Source organism: Ailuropoda melanoleuca, chromosome 11 (genome assembly GCF_002007445.2).
Source record: "Ailuropoda melanoleuca isolate Jingjing chromosome 11, ASM200744v2, whole genome shotgun sequence".
Lineage (NCBI taxonomy): Eukaryota > Metazoa > Chordata > Mammalia > Carnivora > Ursidae > Ailuropoda > Ailuropoda melanoleuca.
Genome location: NC_048228.1, coordinates 32,177,442 through 32,183,441, shown reverse-complemented (window position 1 = coordinate 32,183,441; position 6,000 = coordinate 32,177,442). Strand labels below are relative to the sequence as shown.

The window sequence follows — 6,000 nt, the reverse complement described above, 5'->3', positions numbered from 1 at the left end:
ATTATCTTGAGAAAAGATATTCTATAAAGTCTTTCCATGCATTCAGAAATAGGTAATTTCCAGTACAAAAATACCAGTTTCTTTGCTGCTTTTTGAAATACTGTAAACATTGAAATGAGGAAGATAACAAAACAAAATCTTGAGAGAGCTGTAGGTCAGAATATTAATAGTTGCTTTTCTTTTTCATCTTAGTATTTCTTCATTTGTCAAATGTTCTAAAATAAACTTGTATTATTCTTGCAGTCCTAAAAGACTAATTCTCCAAAATAACTCTGTGAAACAATTTAAACTAGGTCAGTCTTATGCTTTCAACAGATATTAGGACAGCTGGGATCTTGCTCTATTGGATTTGATTCAAAGATGATATAGAATTTTGTGTTCTACACAGGAATGCCAGATGAGTCAACAGACTACCTGACCTTGCTCAGACTTTAACTAGATAGGCTGGCTACACCAAGTGCTTGAAATATCTGCCTCTGAGGAAGCTCAGAGTGAAACAGGAATTGAACCAAATGATTTACCAGAACACAGTGACTATTAGACTAATTCTCAAGAAGGTGAGAGTTAATATATTTCACAAAAATCTCATCTCTATCCAGAACAATAGAAATAGAATATTTATTGGTAATGGTATCATTGATATGATATGCTTTGAAAATTTTAATTAAAAAAAATTTTTTTTGAGAGAGAGTGAGGGGCGAGGGGCAGAAGGAGAGGGAGAGGGAGAATCTTAAGCAGGCTCCTTGCCCAGCACAGAGCCTGAAGCAGGGCTCAATCTCACAACCCAGAGATCACGACCTGAGCCGAAATCAAGAGTCAGACACTTAACTGACTGAGCCACTCAGACACCCAGGTAGAACCCCAGGCAGGTGTTCAGGTGGCTTGGTACAAGGGTCAAATGATTTTATATTTAAGTCTTATAAGCAACAACAGAATAGGAAAAGCTAATGTCATACACAATAATAATAATACTAACAATTACAGCACCAATAAGTGAGAATGCTAATACAAAAGTTTGGATGAATAGTTTTAAAAGACATCATTTTATTTATGTTTCACAATTGTCCCAGCATATTGCTTTTGGCAATATTATAAATAGTCTAAGAGTACTCACCTTTTCTACTGCTTCCTTGTTAATTGACATTTCGTGGAGTTTACATGTAGTTGGCAAAATTATCACCTTCCTCAGATATATCCTTTTCCTTCTAGTTGGGCTAAACTACTTCATTCACTGTCAATCTTGAAGTCCTCAATTCTTGGAAACTTAAAACCCAGCCCATATTCGGAGAGTGTGGTGAAGCAAAGCCTTAACATCTAGGCTGGGGGGGGGGGAAGATTTAAATTCTGGCTGTGTTCAGTGGGTCTGTCAATGGATTGCATCTCTTTTCCTGGAAATAAAAAAGATATAACCAAAGACTATATTAATTTGTTCCCAGAAACTGAATGAACAAAATCACTGAACTTTGCAAAAACCTATTGTTTTGCAAGTCTTACTGACACCTGGTGGCTAAATCTCAACAAATTTCACAGTAACCAGTGATGAGCTGTTCTTGCAGTGAAATATCGAAGATTTGCAACTCACTTGACCCTGAGGGAGCTCTAAATACTTAACTCCAGTCTAAGCAGAGCAAGAAATTCAAAGCAAAATCTTGCAATTTATTAATGTTCAAAGACACTCATGAGTATTCATTTTTAAGTTTTTATTCCTATTTTCAAAAACTCAATTCATTTGTTCTCAATTACTATGTGGAGAAAATCCTCTGAGAGGTTGGAGGTCCCAGCAAAATCTCCAAGAGGTATTTCTGATATTAAATAGATTTTGGTCGATTTTGCTCTACATACAAATGCACTAATAGAAGTACCAACATTTAGGGGCGCCTGGGTGGCACAGCAGTTAAGCGTCTGCCTTCAGCTCAGGGCGTGATCCTGGCGTTATGGGATTGGAGCCCCACATCAGGCTCCTCTGCTAGGAGCCTGCTTCTTCCTCTCCCACTCCCCCTGCTTGTGTTCCCTCTCTCACTGGCTGTCTCTATCTCTGTCAAATAAATAAATAAAATCTTAAAAAAAAAAAAAAGAGGTACCAACATTTAAAAAGCATTTTAGTATTGCATATTAGGTCTGTTTTGTACTTATTTTTTTCCAGATAACAAGCAACATAAATAACATACAAATTCATAGCCCACAGAAAGTCTACACATTGAATTACTGAGAGACTCAGGCCTTCTCATGGTTATAATTTTAATCCAGTGGTTCTCAAACTTTAGAGTGCTGAAAAAAATCATTTTATTTTTATTGTTCAAATGCACATTGATAGGACACACCCCTGGAATTTCTGGTTCAGTTAGCAGACCTTGGGTGGAGATGAGGAATATGTAATTTTATCCTATTCTCAGACTTGTGTTTAGAAATCCCACTGGAATCCATCTGTCATCCTTCAGTTTCTTTTGGGCCTTCTTCTATTCTCAGTATCCTGATTGCCTCTGTAATCCCCCACTTCCATATCTGTCTCCCACCCAGTGTACATTTCTACTTCTTCCAATAATATCATCCTGGTTTCTCTTAGTGAACAATATCTGCACCCCTAGTCATGTTGAGCTAGCGTGATTCAGAAAAGCTGACCCTGTGCCTATTTGAGGGTTGGGCATGGGAGCCAGGCCTGGACAAGCAGGGTATTTTATTCCCAGACCACAGTGATTGGTTCAAGGATGGGTAGATGGTCTCCATTTAAAAGGAGACTTTTATTATGGGAATTGATTGAGGAAGAATCACTCACTTGTTGGGGTCACTTAGCTGACAGAATATAAACTCAGAGATGCTGTTGGCCATACATATTAGTCTGTATGAAGGGTACAATCACACACGTAAAAACAGCTTAGAGATGATGAAACACAGCTTTGTCTGCGGTCATTAAGCCCCTGGATTCATGTGTCTGAAACTAGACCAGTCACTAACTTTTCCTGTTGCATGTGTTCATAAATTCCCTTTGTTTTGTTTCTGCTATCTATAATGACAGATTCTATAATTCTAGTGCCCTGGCATATGGACTACCTTGCCTGTAAGCTCCTGTGCTTTTCCTCCCACATTTTCTGGACTTAACAGCGTGAGTTAAAATTGACTACCTTATACCTTTTTTCCCCCTCCCCACTGTCAAACCTGAAGGGAAAACCCAATGAGATGTTTGGGGAAGTGGCAGGGACAGACCCGCTGTATAGGCCCCAGCACATTACAGAGAACTTAGCGGGCTGAGGTGAGGGAAGGTTGGGCAGAACTGCATCACACCTCAGCCCTCCAACTCTAATGGGCCCCCACCTCTTCTGGCACCACCAGCAAGATTCACAGTTCTTTCCTCATCCCAAGTGATGTTTTAGAAATTTCCTGAGCTTGCTCTCTACTCCAACCTACTCGGGCATCTTCAGTTGGGACTAGAGGCTGTCGTAGGCACCAGATCCAGTGTTGCCTTTTGAGAGGCGACTTCAGTGGACCCCAGCACGGGCGGGAAGGCAGATTCATGATGGCGCCCATGATATTAGTGGGAGCCATGGTGCTGACCTCCTGGGGCTTGTCTCACCACACAACTTCATAGGCTTTGGTCTGAAGTGCTGCCATAATGACATCCACATGGTAGTTGCCATTTCCTGGCATGTTCTTCTTTGGGGAAGGGGGGGGTTCACCATGGTGTTTGGAGATATCTCCTGGAAAATGTCTTGCAGCATTTCTGGGAAGAAGACCTTGCTGTCATGGAAGACGTTATTGAGGGCATGCGGGGCACACAGCTCCCTGCGCTGTTTCTCATGGTAGGTTTGTGGGGGCTGCTGCCTGGGGCAGCTCCAAAGATTTAGATTTGGTCTTGTCTCAAAGGAAAACTGTTTTCCTTTGAAATTCCAGAGAGGGCTAAAAACATCCCACCCTTTCCTCCAGGGGAAGAATGTTAAGTGTCTCAGTTTTTTCAGGATTCCTGAGATCCACCTTATTTTCTGAAGCCCATGATATATGTTTTGTCATGGGTAGAAAAGGCTGGGATCAAAAGGACAAAAAAATCCACCTCTTCTCTTTTAATAGGAAAACCACTTTCAGATTATTTTGCCACCACTGTCAAAGCAGAATTAAAAAAAAAAAATTGTAGGAAGTCTAAGACCTTGTTTCCCTTCTCCCACCGTCCCTTCTTCTAGAAAAATCACAGTTTCTTGCTGTATTTTCCTCTCTGCAAATGCCAACCAGGCCTCAATGCAGGAGGACCAAACGGAATTGAAGGCATTGCTCCTTTTCTTCTGTTTCTTTCAAACAGCAATGCCACTGACTCAGGAGACGAGGCTTAGGTGGTGGGGAAAGTGCAAAATTGGAGCAGCTAGCAAGGGCCAGGCAGCATGGGATGGTGGGTGTGCTGGGGCCTCAGGGGCGGCTCTGCATCTGCTGTGGTGTGGTGGGAAGCTGCAGGGCACTGGCCTGGTCGAGGCGGGGGCGGCTCCCTGGACAAGGCCCACTCTCACCCTCTAGCTCGGGCAGGGGGAGGAGGGGAGCCCTCCAGAGAGACAAGTCCTGTCAGCTCCCTTGACCTGGCATGCCGCCCCCATTATATTGTATGTAAAAGCTTCATGACTTGGCTTCAACTTCTACCCATCACTATTCCAATTGTTCAAATACCTTCCAGCCAACCTAGAATTTTTCCACTAGCTCTTCCTTCGTCTAAGTTGATATTATTATTATTCTTACTATTTATGCACTATTCATTCCACCTGAAATGTACATCCTCTCTTTCTGCTTCTAGTCACCTTTCAGACTGCTGCTTAAATGCCATTTGAACAAGACCTTCTATAACCACGTCGCCTAAAAGTTGTTCCTCCTGTTAGTGTGCATTATTGTATCCTATTCTTCTCCTTCACTGCATTTTTCCAAGGATTTCAGCTATGGATTTATTTCTGTGTGCTTGTTTAATATCATTCTAAGACTACAAAAACTATGTGTATTTTGTTGAATACCAATACTAGATACTCAAAAAATGGTATGTTGAACAGATTATAAATTTTTTAAAATAAGGCTACTCCTATGCAGCTCAATTGAAAGGAAAGATGAAACACATTACATTTAAGTTAGCTTTTACTCCAAAATAGCAAATTACTGTTGTCTGGAAAGTTAGCCTAAGGCTGGTTAACAGACCACTAAAATCTGGCGGTAGCATGTTAATTCATACATTTTTAATTTTTGCAAAATTGTTAGAAATATTAGTCCATTTAGTTATGCAGTTGTCAAAACTTTGCTAGTGTAGATCTGGTTAACATTCTATAGTTTCAAATGACTATTTGCGTATCTCCACGCTTATCCCGACCATTCACACCTGCTTTGGATCATAACCAAGGTGACCTCTGCTGATAGAACCTGGTGGCTGGCAAAAGAACCAACTAACTCATCGTTCTCCCTCTCTCTCAAGGCAGTGGTATAAATACTCTCCATCAAGGTCCTCCTTATTTCAATACTATATGAAACGATCTCATTCAAGTATATTCTCTGTTGTCTGTCCTCTGACTTTTTCTCAGTTATATAAATTCAATCATTTTCTTGTTTTTGGAAAAAAATCTGTTGTAAGCCAATGAAACACTGGCATCATAATTGATAAATGTAAACTTCTTTTAAAATAATTAAAATAATTTTTCAATAATTAAAAAAATCCACTTTTGAAGTGAAATCATACATGGAAAACAAAACAAAACAAGAAGTGCCATTGATTTTTACTGGCCTAGAAACCCACCTTACTTGCTTCAAATACAAACATCTATGGAAAATCAAAATTTTTCCATTATATGTTTAATTTATATATTTTATATTATTTGTAACACAACAGTATTTTATTTCAGTATTTCAGTATTCTGTATTTCACTTACATAGAATGTAGTTTAGTTCTTTTTCTTATTAAGTTCGTTCCCTAGTATTAATAGGTTTTGTATACTAACTAGTCCAGAAACAGTTTTCTATAGGAAAATGCATTCCAAATAACAAGCAATTGAT

At 39.8% G+C, this 6,000-nt stretch overlaps 1 pseudogene; it reads right to left on the bottom strand.

Moving 5' to 3' along the window:
- Positions 1 to 3,273: 3,273 nt before the first annotated feature.
- The window catches only part of LOC100474162, a 62,976-nt pseudogene continuing 60,249 nt past the window's right edge, over positions 3,274 to 6,000 (bottom strand).